General features: G+C 43.2%; 1 protein-coding gene across 5 annotated transcripts in view; it reads right to left on the bottom strand.

The window, feature by feature from the left end:
* Sema6a (semaphorin 6A) overlaps positions 1–15,093 on the bottom strand; it is a 120,291-nt gene that overhangs the window by 82,572 nt on the left and 22,626 nt on the right. The window contains exon 1 of one of the 5 annotated variants that reach the window (XM_032885786.1): positions 2,395–2,828. The exons of the other annotated variants lie outside the window; for them this stretch is intronic. The gene's annotated coding sequence lies outside the window, so the exon portion shown is untranslated. Of the gene's footprint in view, positions 1–2,394; positions 2,829–15,093 lie in introns of those variants that run through there. 5 annotated transcript variants of the gene reach the window in all.

Raw genomic sequence — 15,093 nt, 5'->3', positions numbered from 1 at the left:
TGCCCCTGGTAGCAGTACTTCCTAGCCTACTCTGGGACCAAACAATAGGCAGAAGGAGGAGGCCCTCCCTCTCCCACAGCCTATTTGCTGGCTGCCCTTGACTCCCAGGCTGCCCTGCGGCACCCACTTAAGCCTGCTCTGGTCCTCATCCTCTCCAGCAGGGCTCTCCATCCCCGTGCCCTTTCTCGCATGGTCTTGTCTTCTAGTTCACAGACATTTCTACAAGCATGCCTATTTCTTTTTCTTCTACCTTTTCCTTGAATAGAAGGCCAAATGCCTGGGCTATGAACAGCATTTACAGTGCATTCTCCCATCCACTCAGAAGAAGCGAGTCTCTCTCCCGCAGTAACCTCCCCAGGGCCACAAGCACCCGGCATCGAAGACTAACCACCAGATTCAAGACTTGTTGTTTCGTCATCAATTCAACTAGCGATCCTTCTCTCTGCTCAGATCTATACCACCATTTTGTTTTGCTTAACTTCACTTGTCCCCAGTGTTGATCCAGCCTTATCAGTGCTTCCCAAAGCACAGAGAACAATGGGCAGATATCCGGTGCAGCTCCTAGCCCCAGCGCTCGGTTTCCAGGAGCTGGTGCTTTGTGTAACTTCCAGTCAACTGCCTTTCGAGCTTAGTACTAGAGCTAGCGCCTTCTGGGCTGGAAGTGATCTCAGCTCACCTTCCTCAGCACAGCACTCTCCTTACTGCAGTCTCTCCCTTCACAAGTAAGGATAGGCTGTAAACATAAGTGTCCTTACATATGTATTCACTGAATTATCATGGACATCCTCGAGGCTTCGAACCCATGTGCTGAGGTCTGTATCAGGAACATCGTTATTCAATTTACGAATGAAAAGGTGAAGACTTTATTCCTTTACTATACAAGGCTTTTCTAGAAGTGCAGAAATAGCACTTGATGAACCGCAATGGGAGAAATTCACATATTAAACTTTCTGGCAATTGAAATACTAGAAAAAGGGCACTTAGTGACCCAAATACACACACATACGCACACACACACATACACGCATACCTATGTAAGCCAAGCCACTCTAGCCTAGGCAAGAAAATCATTAACATAAGGAGAACACAGGAGGAGCAGGCACTTGTGTCACTAGAGGGGAGAAGGAACGTAAAGATTGGAGAAGCAAACAGCACAGAAACCTGCACCAAAAGACATGGGGTACCAGAAAGTGGTAAAACATGGGCCAAGTAATAGGTCACTACCCTAGTGAGGAAACAAGCACGTTGGGCAGAGAACATAACCATAGCTGTAGCACCAATCGGCTTCACTGCTGGTTAGGGGCTAAGGACAGAAAAGTATTTGGGTGACAATGAACAGAAATAGAAAATGCATGCTAGCACAGGAGGACACTGTGCCCACCTAGGGAAGGTGTGTGATCTTTGGATTTTGATACTGTGATAAAAGTAATATTAGTTTCAGTTTGTATCCAGCAAGAAATACAGCCAATGTTCTTTTCTAATGAGACACAGAGAGCCAGTGGATCCAGATGGGAGGGAAGGTGGAGGGTTACCAGGAGGAATAGGGGGGAGGGAAGGGGGGGTGGGGAGGAGACCATAATCAGAATATATTATGTGAGAAAAGAACCTATCCAATAAAAGGACAAAAAGAAATATAGGCAGAAGGTTGGAGGATTAAATATTAGATAGCAGAGAAGAGGGCTAACATCTATCTAGCAGTTACTAGTTAATTAATTAATTAATCTTTGTGCTTCTGAGCATTGAACCTGGGTCTTCAGATATGCTGGGCAAGCATCTACCCAGCCCAGTCAAGCTTCTAAATACACCAGCTTATAACCATCAGTACAGAGTTTGTGATCAGCAGAACTTGTAAAACATATCAGTCCTACTCACTCAAAGTTTTCAGCAACAGATTTCCCACCTGCAGAGACTACTCAGAAACCCAGGCCATTGTAGAGCAAGAATACAGGTTAGTCATTTTGCACAACCCTTTATTAGCCTAAGATAAAAATCTACAAATGCTTACATGCCAACCCTCAAGTATCTCAATTAATCCAGTCCCATATTTTCCAAGAACAGAATGATTTCAAACAAAGATGCCCACCTGGCTTCGATTTGCCCAATTCTGAAAGCCAGAAACATGATTTTCTTCCCACAGGGGTCATCAGTCTTGAAGACAGGTATTAGGCATAGGTGCAAAACAGCAGCCAGAAACAGTAAACCTGCCTCGGTGTACCCTGGTCCCTCCTAGCACTGAAGATGAAGTAGTCCTTTGGTATTATGTTAAGAGTGATTGGAATTCAGTTTTAGTTAGGAAGAGCTGAGTCCTCTGTTTACTTACAAACAAATCCACTTCCCAGAATCAGGATTCCTGCTTGGCTGGTTTTAAATAGATGAGGCTGACCAGATATTTACCATGAGCTTGGTGAAGAAAGAGACATTGTCCTGAGGAGCCAGAGTCATGGGAATTTAGTCCACAGGGTGATGTATTGCTCACTGTGAGTGGACTATGACCCAAGTCACACTGTACACTTCACAGAGGTGGGACCAAAGCAGGAACAAAACCTACCCAGAGAGCCAGCCTGCTGGGAAGACAGCACTGCAATAAGATTATGGAATCCTCTCTGGCAGGCAAACAACAAACAACAGCTACAACAAACTCCAATATGCTTATCAGGGTCTGACCAAGAAAAGGGCCTCAATCTTCCCAGAGCAAGCTGGAACCGGTCCCAGGCCTGGGGCTCCTGAATAAGTCCTGTGAGCAGAGGCTCAGTCAGGTACTCCATTGTCAGCCTTGAGATGTTCTCAGCAGTCCAGGGGCAGCTGCACAATGCGAGTGGCCTCTGAATAGTAGAACAGCTTTTCATTCAGACCTTGTGTGATTTAAAGAAGAAAAAAAAAAAAAAAAAGCCACCAAACTGGTGTTCTTTTGTGCTTTACAAAGGCAGTACTTTGCTGGCTCCAAGTTCAAGACTCATGAGCTATTCGGAGAGGCACGATGGACAGTGTATTAGCATGTGTGGACAAAGAGAACAGACATTCCTGAGAATGACAGTCCACAGCAAGTGGCCAGTGTGAGGGACACCTATCTAGCCAGCAGTTAGAAAGTGAGTGTCTGCAGGTGGCAGTCACACAAGCACAGGAGCACAAACACACACACACACACACACACACACACACACACACACACACACACATCTATCCATGTGAAAGGATGTCTTCACAAACAAACAAACAAACAAACAAAAACCCCACGATTGACCCTCAGACATGAAAATGTAATCCCAGGAAGGTTAGGGCTAGGACGAACCACACAAGGGAAATTAGTGCCTCAATCCTCGGACAAGCCTTCCAGAGTTAAAGGATTCACCCAAAGGAAACTGCATATTTCATAAACAAACAATATCTTCATCCCACCCACCCTTTAATGGGGCAGTCATGGCCCTTTTACCCACTTTGCACCTGAAGCAATATGGAAGGCTCCATATGGACCTCCTCACCAGCTTAAGGACCAGACTAGTGACTTGAGTGTTGTTATTTTCTATGACTTCAGGGAAAATTCATTTATTCTTTCAAATCTTAAGTGATTTGACTCAAAAACGGGGCTAAGAGTAACATACGCCTTTAGGATTGCTACCAAGATAAACTGTGGGCATCATGTAAGCATTGCTTATTGTGCTTGGTGCTACTAAAAGGGGAAGTGCTATTTTTATCTCAGGCATTGAAAAGAGAGGGGGAGGGAGGGAGGGAGGGAGGAACACGGTAATGGGAAATACATAGGGCATAACTACGGTTTATATGAGAGTCAGCATACGAGGGGTAGATAGATGTAGGCAGGTCACACAAGCCAGAGGTTTAATGGCTTTATCTGCCCTGGAAAACATGGGCCAAATGCTTAGTGTGAGTAAGTGTCGGCTGCCCTCAGACTGGAATAGCATGCCCCTTATCCAACTAAACAGGCTCAATGGTTGGTCTTCATTTTTTCCAATATTAGTAATAGGGTTCATTGATCCTTTAAAAGCATCGCCTTCTTCAGGATAATTCGTTGCCGGACAGTTTAGATTTTTTTTCCCCTGATGATCAGTATTCTGGGTATCCTGAAGTATTAATGTGGATGGCCAAGAGGCGATGCTCCGAATTGTCCTGGCATCAAAACTGCACATGTACAGAGAACCTTCTGGGAAGCTTATACAGTGCTAGTCATGTAGCCCAGGGCCTTGGGGATAATAGGCAGGTAACCTACAAACTGTGCTACACTCCCAGTCACAAGCTGTGGTTCTTATTTTAACGGTAATTGGTACCCCACTCGCTTACTTATTCTTTATATAAAGGATATACTTAGTGCACGGGGATCTTCTCATAATACCAGTAAATAAACATAGATCAGGTCCAACATGACCATCACTCCAACTTCTTCACCCTACCTACCCCACACAAGTGACAGTCATAAACATGCCAATCCTTATACACTCTCTGAAGGGTTTTTTGTTTTCTTTGTATGTCTGTTCAACAGTAAAGTTATGGTCAGTACTTGGAGTTTGTTGGCCATAGTTTGTACTGGAAGTCATTAGTAACAGCTAACAAAATATTTTGTGTTCCTCAAACTCTTCATTATAGATCAGCTACAGTTTTAAAATCAGACCTCTTCTCCCACATCCACATGTACAACAGCATCAGGCCTCCATCTTTGGACGTTGCAAGAAACAGCATTTCTTCCTTTGGAAGGAGCCGACTCTTTTTGTCCTTATTTTGTTGGTTATTTTGAGCCAGGGTCACACTATGCAGCCCTGGTTGTCCTGGAACTCACTCTGTAGACCAGGATGCCCTCAAAATCACAGAGATTCACCTGCCTCGGCCTCCCTAGTGCTGGGATCAAAGGTGTGTACAACTACATCCGGCAGGAGCTAAGTCTCAGCAAGGTCTCAATGTGAAGCTGTGTATTGTGGTCCTGCCTCCCAAAGCTGGAGGCAATAGTAGGCTGCTTTTGCAGTTTTTGTCTTGTTTTCATAATGATCCTCCTAAAAGGTGTCATATTCCTAAATCTAAGGTAATTAAAGCCCTGTAGACTGTTGAGTGTGCCCATAACATGACATGCTTTGAAAGCAGTTGCCCTGTTTTGCAATCCGAGAACAAAGCAAATCACTGAGCATCATGAAGGGAGAGGTCTCGGTGCTGCTGCAGCTGCGTGGAATGGCGTGCAGAGCCGTTCCCATGTGCCAGGCTGACTCTCCAGAGAAAGGCTCCTGGGAGTCCAGCCTGGTGACCCTGGACCTCACTGCAATGCATTTCAACAATTGCTCTCACACTGACAATATGCACTCTTTCTTTTTATTTGTAACCAATTAAGTCCCCTCAAACACAACCCCTCCCACACACACACACACACACACACACACACACAGTGTCAAAAAACAGATTTCCTTCTTAATATTCACGCCCTGGAAAGGTTAACTAACACCAGTGGTAGATGCTCAGATAAATTATTTCCCAGAATTCTTGAAATCCACTTTACACTCAGCCATTATTTTACTTCTGGTCCGAACATGAACCTCTTGATTTTTATATAAAATTGTAATCATTTAGGTTTTCAGATGCTGCAGTCATTCTTTATATATCTTAAAGCAACAGAAATACATACGACTTTGCGTGCCTCAATTTTAGTTTGTGGGTTAAAACGTGATAACCTATGGCCTCGTTTTTTTTTTGGGGGGGGGGGCTGTTGTTTTCTTAATGTTAGTTTCTCTTCCCATTACAAGTTCATTTTGTCCCATTCACTGGATAACTTCTGTAAAATGTCTTTTTTGTGCTTCAACCTCTTGGCTAAGTTAAAGGATTCTGTATATGGTTAGTCGAATTTCTTTACACTAAGACACAGGATTCGAATACTCACCGTGTTTAAAGCCTGTAGTTAATGTAACCCTTAAAGAGTCATGTTTTCATTGGAAAAGTTGCATCACTATGTTCTTGATTGAAAATAATTTCAAACACTCCCTTTAAAGTAAGTGAGCAAATTATTATGGTGCCTTCCAGTCACAGTTAACTCTGACATCATTTCAAACATGCCCTGAATGAAGCAGGCAGACGGAGGCTGCCAGGCCTGAGTGTCGTTTCCATCCACCTTGTTGTAAGGTTTTCCCAGTGAATGCCCTCCTGCTTTGGGTATTCACAGAAAACTTCATGGTTCTCACTGCACCACTTTTCCTGGAGGGCCAAGTGGTCACATTCTGAAATATCAAAGAAATCAACTCCTTCTTCGTTTCTATATGACACTTGACACAAACCTTGCTATGGAAAGATGCAGGCTGTGTGTAAATTGGCAACATCAGGGGAGTGAGTTTTTCTACCACCAAGGCTCCGTGTCTGTCTCTAAATCCGTCATCTTTTGTAATTACAATGGATTGGCACTGTATATGAGCCATATAGGAGAGAGGTGGGGGAGCAGGGAGGAAAAGAGAGGCGGGGGAAAGAGTATGAGAATGAAAGGCCTATGTTATCATTTTCACTTGTATATTTCTTGGCAGTTCATTCTCATCTGACTGGCACCAATACCTGCCAACAATTTCTCTTCAGATCAGCATCACTGGGCATTTAGATGATAGTGTATTTCTATACACGGTTGAAAGTGGTCAGAAGTCTTGTGTAAATAACGTTTCCCATTACCAGCACTGAACTCATGTCAAAGCTCTCAATCCCAAGACAATACAATTCTCAATCACAATAATTCGATGACAACATGAACTACTTACAGAACAGATTGTTCTGACTTGTTGGATATTATTTGGGGCAAAATTCAGGAGTCTGATCTGGATCATGTTTTTCTCAGGCTGCAAACGCTTGATAATATTCATGAGATCAGCAGTGGAGGGGAGAAAGGCAACCAGCTGAACCACATGCTGTCCTTGCTACATAGATCACAAGCTGGTGGTAATCAACGTGCCCAAGTGAAGTAAATATCCAAAATCTGGTGGCTTCAATGTTAAAATATTGAAAGGTTTTGGTCTTTGCCTAAACTTGATGTGTTAGTTTTCAAAAGTCTTATGCTATAGAATAGAGTAGAATTATTAAATTATTTATTATTATTATTATTATTATTATTATTATTATTATTATTATCATGACTGCTAGTACCTAGTGACATGAGAAACCAATATTCTCAAAGGAAGCCATGCTACACAAATGGGACAAAGTAGAGGGTTAGTTAGTGCCCATGTGTCAGTGCTGAGGCCACCCATACAGGTTTGTTCTGTCAGTGCTGACTGAGCTTGCATGTGGTATCATCATTATCGGTTCAAACACTAATTAACCGTTTAGGGGTAACTTAGAAACACTTTACATATCAATGGATACAAGAGCAACAAAAAACCCTGAAGACGCCTTTTCATTCAGTTAGGAAATCTTAGTGGAACCACAAATCCTGTCTTGGCAAAGGCGCTGGAAACTCCATTTTCTTCTTTGTTTTCTGAGGCTTCTGTACCTGACTCTTGGGGGACCATTAGGGTAAGTCGCTCTGTTTTCTTGGGGAACCATTGATGAAGTCTCTCTTCGATGGACATACAGGAAGCAATACAGAATTTTTTTAATTAATTTTTATTTCCCGTATATGAAGTTTTCTGCTTGAGTGTATGTCTTTGAACCACACGTCTGCCTAGTGGCCACAGGATCCTCTGGAACTGGAGTTACAGATGGTTATGAATCACCATATGGATGCTGGGAATGGAACCTTGGTCCACTGGAAGAACAGCCTGTGCTTTTAACCCCTCAGCCTCTCCAGCCCCAAAGAGTTTGGCTAGAGAGCCGTGAGAATTATTGGAGCATTTTCGGATGCTTATCTACTAATTGGATCGTGCAGCTCATCCGCTCAAGTCTGCTACCAAAGCAGATTCATGTTGGGGTGTTCTTAAAGACAAAATATCTCATCACTTTGAGGAATAAATTGCCTTCTACAGGGCCTCCAGACCATTCTCCTTTTTATTCCTCTACTGTGCTTCTTCCTGTGAGAACCTCTCCGAGCTCTCTTCATATATGCATAGACAAGTAATTTTAATACCTCCTTTCCAGCAACCCCTATTGTCCTTTTGTTTTTCAGGGTCCAGAAAATATTTCCCTCCTCCTCCGAAACTTTCTACTACACAGAATTTAACATACATCTGTTGTTAGCAAATACTAACAGGAGAAAAGTCAAATTCTATGTTCCATTGGGATCCCAAGAGTCCGGATTTCTCTGAAGGTGATGTTTTTGAAAAGTCCTCAATCAGCGCTGAGAGTGTGGTGATGTCATCAGTTTAAATGCTGAATAAAGCCGTCCTTCCCTCAAGCTTGAGAAGCAGGAAGTGTCTGTGGTGAAGGGGTTGAGAAAGGAAGTAAGGGCAATCAATCCGTCTTCTGTGCAGGAGCCATGACAGTGCCTCTACTTACCCTTAGGCTGTCACCACTTTCTTGACTATCAGAGACCATTGCCTTAGCATGCTCTCGGACCTTTGAACCTTCCATGTTTTTGTTTGTTTGTTTTGGAGACATTTCAGATGATCATGCAGGGATTGAGTCGTATGTGGAGTATGACAGACTATAAACATACTCAAAAACCGAAACCCAGAGTTGAAGGCCCCACCCCCACCTCCAGTCTCAGGAAATAGTAGTAGCTTTTCCTCTTTCAAGGTGATGTCACAGTCATTTCCAAGTACGATGGAGAGAGGACAGGTTTCACTGTTATGACAATAACTGGAATCTTTTAAGTCATGAGTACCTTGCACTTTATAACTAACTCAACTGTACTTAACGATTCTGGAAGACTCTTGCCAGACCCCTTTGGTCTAGTGAAGTGCCCTCCTCCACCCTGTTCCATATAATATGTGACTAAACAGCCCAGTTGAGAAGTGGTTCTCTCTCACTCAAAAGCCCTCTGCTCTCATCTTTCCTCAAGTGTTCTTCAAAACTGCAGCTGAATCTTCTTCCTTAATCTTCTGTTTTCCCTTTCACTGGGTTCTGCTGAGAGCACAGTTTTCTCTCCCAGATTCTTTGCGTTACAACTGAAACCTGCGGGGGGCGGGGCAGAGAAATCCCCATTCATTTCAACTAACACTGCTTACCGTTAACACCTAAATGTGTTACTTCTCAGAACGAGGCCAAGAATCCCACTTCCAAACCCAAAGAGCGTCAAGAGCGAAGAACACATGATGACTATTTAATCTTCTCTAAAGGTTTATAATCTAAATGGCTTCCCGAGCTTCCAGGACTGTTGAACACCGATTAGGTGGGAGAAAGAGTGCGCCCCGTGCTGACCTGTGTGTTTGCTGGAAAAGGGGGATAAAGGTGATAAAGCAGGCAGATGTGGGGCAATACTGTGGTCAGCCTCAGTGTTCCTGGTCAACGCCCCAGTGTGGTTAAATTCAGGACCTGCCCACTTCTTATCACTTTTGCCTTAGTCGCTTTGTCTTTGGATCTCTGTTTCCATTACTTCTCTACCGAGGTCTGTGGTCTTTGGGGCAGCTCTTAGAAGTACACATGGAGGTTCTTTGATTATGTGAGCTTGTTGGTGTGTTCCCAAAGTTGAACATAGTGCAGAAGGCTTTTAGCTCTCATCTCGGGAAAATAGTGTTCTCTGACAAGGTTCTCAGGAGGATCATCTTCACCTTGGCAAAAATGAGACTAAAATTTTCTTTTGCCCCTCAATGTTTCCACTAGTAACTTAGGTGTTGGGAAGGATGGGGCTAGCCTCTTTTTTCTCCCTAGCAATAGATTTAGAGTTGTGTTTCCTTGCTGAAGGCAACTCTTCCAACCATCACAACTCTAAGTGGCCCTTCCTTGTCAAAGTGAGTTTCTAGGGTCACTGAAGAGTTTCCTGCCCAATTTTTCTCAAGGGTGACCCTGGGGCGTGGATATATGGTAACACATACATAGGGTCTATGATATCTACCAGTTTTACAGCTTCCTTTTATTCTTCTGTGGAGAGTTCTCCCATGACCCTGAAAATGGAGCCTGTTTGTCAGAAAGACTGAGGCCATTATACAAAAAAAATTTCCAGGGACAAAGAGAGACTTGTGATTCCTGTGATGTCACCGTTTCTGGTCAATGTTTCTCCAGCTCGGTATTCATGGCTTTTAAACTTTGACTTAAAAGATGGACTGGCAGATGATTTATCAGCCTCGCCTTCCACTGATGCAGGTAAGGGGAAAATAGCCAGTTCTCGTACCACCTACTGGGCTTGTTTGCTCCAGGAAATGGCAGCACCGGATGAGGAAAAGGAGCATAGGCAGTCTTTGAGGTAGGGTTCAGAGTGTTATTCAGATGCGGTGAAAACCTGTTCTAAGGAGGGATCCTTTCATCCTACCATCCTCACAGTGTCCATATGTTGTCATTTGTCACTCTGCAGCCACAGTGGCAGGAATCACTTAGCTTTTAAAATTAAGGAAACACAGCTCTGAGCTGTTAGCAGTTCACGAGGCTGTTAGGAAGGTTGAGTTTTGTTTTTGTTTTTTGTTTTTTGGTTGTTTTGTTTTTTGCTATAAACCATTTTGGAAGCAAGGCTTTAATAAAATGGGAAATCACTTCAATAATAAGTGTGTGTTGGAGACCCAGACAGAGTCGTGTTTTACTGATGCAAAGGCCTAGCACTTGGTGCTAATTTTAATCTTGCGGCCACTGAAATGACAATCCTCCTCATTACCCGGGGCTTTTTCTTACCTCTGCCACATTTGTCCATGTGGCCCCAGGGCTGTTAGGTAAATATTAGTCTGTGCCCTGCACTATGTGTTGGCACAAGCAAGTCAAGGTCCAGGTGATTCATTCCCAGAGACACTGTGGTTTCTTTCCGTCTTGAGAGATAAACTACAAACACCCTCATCCACCTACAATGTGCTGAACTCACTAGTAAAAAAGTAGCCTGCCCCTCCTTTTCCTAAGATAACCCGCATTTCTGTACCCTCTACCTCGAGTCCTTTCAACCAGCGCCTCCCCCGATTCAACCTGCACACCGATCACCAGCAGGTCGCGACAGGGCGCTGAGTCCTCTCTGGGTGGGCTGGCGTGGGCCTGCACATCTGCATTTCTAATCAGCTCCCAGGTCACAGTGCTGCAGCTGGCTCAGAAGAAGGCTTTAGATGCCTCTCAACCCAACCGTGGGCTGTAACTAAGTAATTACTGAGAGCTCTTCCCTGGGGCCAGGAGATTGCCTGGGAAGCCCCCATCCTCATTACAGTTCCTTATAGTAACCCCCCTCCAATTAACATAAGAGCACGGCAGGGAATTCCAGGGCTTTCAGTACTGGGCTCACAGCCTAGACTGAACCCACCTATTCTCCCTGTCCCATTCCCCCACGGCTTAGCCATTCCTATCTCTCTTTACTGCTCATTATCACTAGTCTGAGCAAACACAAGCTTTGGCCTGATAAGGAATCAACTGGCTTGTCCATAAATAACAGATTCTCTCACACACACACCCAAAAAGAACAAAATGGAGAGGTGTTATATATTCGATTTATTTTAGGTTCCAAGCCTAGTTTTTTCCCTTGCGTATGTTGCCTTATGTCCATTAAGTCATTCTGTTTGTGCTCCGCCTTTGAATCAGTTTTTCCTGCTGTTCTAAAAAGGTTTTAAAAGGATTTCTAAAAAATCTATTAGAATTAAAAAAAAAAAAAAGCTGTCCTTTTTATCTTGTGGCATTAAAGAAAAGACAGTAGGTAATACCATCAGCACTAAGTGTCCTGAAAAGGTGGGCACTGACGTGGCTGAAAAAAAAATTCATATTTGGTGTTATGGAAAATACCTGTTTTGATCTTTTTCATATAGGCCATCTGAACTGGATTCCACCAAGACATGCACTAAGCCCTATGAGGGTATCCACACTGCAAATTATGTTTATGTTCCAATAGTCAAACATATGAAGGGGTTGTTATTGAAAGTGAGTCAGTTCTCGGCATTCTTTAAGAGGCTATTTTAAAAAGCCTTTTAGCATTTTCCTTCATTACTTCACTATTAGATTCCCCTCAATCAAACACTGATTAAGAAAAGGCTTTTGTTTTATCTCTTAAGGAAGCCCCTACAACAGAGGCTTTATTTCTTACCAGCATTATTAACAAGCAAGTGTTAAGACTGGCAAACGGTATCTCTGGATCTAAATCAGAGGAGAGAACACAACGATGTAAATGGCTGCACATCTGATGCTTTTATTAAGATACCACATGACCTGCAGTCAATACCAGAAATGGAAAGCAGTCTGCAAATACGGAGGGACACAACCCGCATGATTAATTAGAATACTTAGAATCTTGCAGTATATAAACTTCTCTTTCTAAGAGCTATGGTGTCCTTATGTGATACAAACTGAGACCATTTCCAACCGTGGCGCAAAGTCTCCTTCCCTAGATGTGTCTCTGGTGATTGGGCTTCTAGACTCATGGTCGTTCTGGTTTCTGTGTAAGACCACCTACCCTATCTCTTCATTCACACCTGCCAATAGGGATGTTTGGGCTGATCGATCTTAAACTGACTCCAAAGTTCCAGGAAGTAGTTGCACTCTGAGGAATAGCTAGGGCCACTTTAGTGTGCCTGCACTCTTCCTGACAGTTTTCTCTTCTGAATACGGTACTTGATTTATGAACCTTAATCCTTGCTTCCAGAGAAGACCCGACAGATTCCCGATACTATACAGTGTGCTCTCATGTCACGGCAATCTCAGAGCTCAAGTTGTATCCTGGTGAATATCACATTCCTTGTGATAATGGAGCAAAGAATGGGCTTTGGGATGGCGAATGGAGGCCAAGTTTGAAACTACTACTTGGGCAAAGCTCTTTGTGTCGTGTGGTATATAAAGATAACGCTGCATACCATGGGGAAGCTCGTCCGCTCTTCACTGATACAGCATCTTCAGCTGAGGAGTTTGAGATATACCCCCCCCCCAACCTCCAAACATGTGCTTGTCAGTGGGATGATCACTGAGGCCAGGGAAGAGTCACCTGCAGATTATATGGAGCCAGTAAAAGAGATAAGGAGACGGTTTATTCTGTCTAACTGTCTTCAATTCATCTCCAAACAGCCGCACAGTCTCCTTGTGTAAACCACCGTGGGCACCAAAGTACTTTAAACTCTATGCCTTAAAGAATGCTACCCTAGAAACTAAAAGCCTAATGGAATGTGTGGCCATTTCTTCTGGCACTTCCTACTTCTAGAAAGAACCACACGAGAAGCAAAACATGGCCTTTGCAGTACTGTAAACGAGCATTAAAGGGATCTTTGGTTTTTAGCTGATGGAAAGGTCAAATAAATACACATACAATAATACACATAAAGTAAGCCTGATGCTTTGATTTTCTCTTTGATACCCAACAACTGGGGAGAAAAATCACATATTGAGTCCTTGGGCATCAAGGATCTGCTAAGAGATTTTTGATAAGCTTCATACATTTCTAGTATATGAGAACTGAGTCAAGAGATAAAACTTTCTCTTTGGGAGGTCTCTTTAAAAACTGCATCTGTCCCCTGTGGTATAGGGAAAGCTCAGACAGTAAGAAGGAAACATCATGGCTTGGAGAGACTGGAAACAGATTGTTGGTTACGTCATTGTCTGACAGAAGAAATAGAAATGGTGTCAGGAAGAGGAAGGAATGGGACTACAATGGAGACAGCTCCAGTGGGAAGACCCAGTGGCTCCCTAGCTGCCTCTCCTCTGATAGGGGCCATGTGGGACACGTCTCATCTTAGCTTTGTCAACAATGACTAGACATAGAAGCAGAGGTAGAAACTGCAGACACAAAACAAAATTGAGCTTACTTATAATAACTAGGAAATTACACTCTTCTAATGAGGCACACATATCCAATTACTGTTACCAGAATGTACCACGTGAGTGCCTTCCTGGCAACCACAGAAGTGAAAACATACCATTTACCCAGAGTTCATGAGTTTTCCCCCATCCTTTATCCCACATGCAAATTGTAATACTTTTTCAGAACATCTATTAGCATATAGACAATAATTAGAATGATCAATATTTTTAGAACATCAGAGCCATCTATTTGACAATGGCATTTGCTACCTATTATATAGCCCATCATAAGACACATCAAATTCAACTAGCCATGTCCCCAAAATATCAGCTACACCCGTCAAGTTCCTGCTGAAGGGCTACCTGAACATCACACCTAAGTTGCTGATGGAGTGTGACCTAGAAAATAAAGAAGCCACAAGTCTCCCGTTACAGTTGGAAAGGGGCTGATGGTTTAAAGAGTTGTTTGTTTGCTTTTATTTACTCATTCATTTATTTTGGTGCTAACCAAACTTAAAGTGATCACTGTTATTTCAAAACATAAATTTGACATGGTCCTGCTAATTATTTTCAGAAGTTATTTTCCCTAACATTTCCTTCCAAGCCTACTAGGTCTTTATTTTAAGAGCAAACTACTGAAGAATCAGCACAAATTTCACTGTGTCAGCAATGTCTGGATTATTGTAAGAGAGGGAGATTATCAAGAGTGGGGTTATCTGACACCATTATTCTGACTTTTAGGCTTGAACTTGAAGTAAGGTCTGTGAAATAATACTGCTAAAGTGGCAATGCCAACAGAATCGTGTGATGTGAAGAACCTCATGAGTCTCCTGAACTTGAAACTTTGTCTCTGACTGGCCTTCCTGAATCTCGGTGAAAACAGGGAGATGTTTTTCCCAGACAGGTTGACGTAATCTTCCCCAGCTCTGGAAGGACTTGTCAGCATGTGCCCAGTGGACATCTCTGTGCTCTGTAGTCTGAGGGCCTTGAACAAGCGCCCTGGTGTCCTGCAGCTAATAATGATAGAGACACTTTAGGTTTGACTGGAGCTTTGTGCTGCGTTTAAACTGATAGGGCATAATGTGGTCAGCACCAAAATCATCTCACATAACAAGGAATGCTGTCCTCAGAATGGTTCCCTAGTCAGAAGCCTCTAGAAAGAAACATCACTGCCAGCAGAAGAAGGGTATTTACTCCCATGGACTTCCTGGATCTCAAACGTGAGGATTTTGATCTAGCAGGTTACTGGGCTGGGGGGTGTAGTTCTGTTTATAGAGTGCTTGCCTAGCATACATAAACCTCTGGGTTTGATCACTTCAACATGACATAAAATCAGGTGTGGTAGCACACACCTGT

This window comes from Rattus rattus, chromosome 15 (genome assembly GCF_011064425.1).
Source record: "Rattus rattus isolate New Zealand chromosome 15, Rrattus_CSIRO_v1, whole genome shotgun sequence".
In the NCBI taxonomy this organism is placed as follows: Eukaryota; Metazoa; Chordata; class Mammalia; order Rodentia; family Muridae; genus Rattus; species Rattus rattus.
The sequence above is the reverse complement of the archived record's forward strand: the minus strand, read 5'-3'. Positions and strand labels throughout refer to the sequence as shown.